This window comes from Tamandua tetradactyla, chromosome 10 (assembly GCF_023851605.1).
Source record: "Tamandua tetradactyla isolate mTamTet1 chromosome 10, mTamTet1.pri, whole genome shotgun sequence".
Taxonomy (NCBI): domain Eukaryota; kingdom Metazoa; phylum Chordata; class Mammalia; order Pilosa; family Myrmecophagidae; genus Tamandua; species Tamandua tetradactyla.
Window position 1 is genome coordinate 64,215,351 of NC_135336.1, and position 910 is coordinate 64,216,260.

A 910-nucleotide genomic window follows, 5' to 3' on the forward strand; every position below is an offset into this window, starting at 1 on the left:
CTAAGTATTTTCTTCTACTTTTCTGCCCTATTGGGTCAATTTATATTACTTTGGCTATTCCATTCTATACTACAGTATTTGTCTGTGAAATGTTTTTGTATGTTTGTTTGCTTTTTGTTTTTTTTAGCTGCATTGGAAATTTAAGCACTCAAATTCAGGAAGAATATTTCTACTTAATTTCTTAACAGAGTACTTAACTTGGAAATACATGATTTAGGTTTCATTCTTATCCTGAATAATGAAAATCTGTGACACACTGACAAAAGTTTTATTGGGAGACTTATTGTTTCTTTAAAACAGAAATATTAAAATACAGTTCAGTGCTTGCTTCAGCAGCACACATACTAAAATTGGAACGATACAGAGAAAATTAGCATGGCCCCTGCACAAGAATGACATGCAAATTCGTGAAGTGTTCCATATTTTTAAAAAATAAAAATAAAACATAAATACAGTTCAAAGGATTGTACTAGAAGATGTAAATAAGATATTTGTCAAAGAGCTAGCTGGGTTCCTGGTTCATGGTGAGTCTTCAACTTCTGTAAGGACAAGTCTTTTTTTTTTTTTTTTCTATTAAAAACAATAACTGAGTAGCTCAGTTAGTGACAGAAGGCCAATGCCACGGACCTAAAGTTAAGTCCAACTTTCAAAAATAGGTAGAATTTCAGGGAGATTTGCTCAGAAGACAATAATACAAAAGATATAAAAAATAGAAAATAGGCTCCAAGAAAACCAAGGACAAGAAGTGAGACGAGACATGATAACAGTCTAAAAATGTAAGAACTAAGTACTTGGGAGTCATGGATTAGAAAACACAGGGTAATGGGGTGCTTAGTAAAAATGAGAAACTAGGCAGAACTCAAAGGTAAGGTTTCAGACACAGGATTAAAAGCAAAACAGGTAAACAAAC

General features: G+C 32.5%; 1 non-coding gene across 1 annotated transcript; it reads left to right on the plus strand.

Annotated features, from left to right (window-relative positions):
* The first annotated feature begins 320 nt into the window (after positions 1-320).
* On the plus strand, positions 321-427 carry LOC143649040 (U6 spliceosomal RNA). Its single transcript, XR_013158918.1, has one exon. It is a non-coding gene; the product is annotated as a U6 spliceosomal RNA (small nuclear RNA).
* Positions 428-910: the final 483 nt, after the last annotated feature.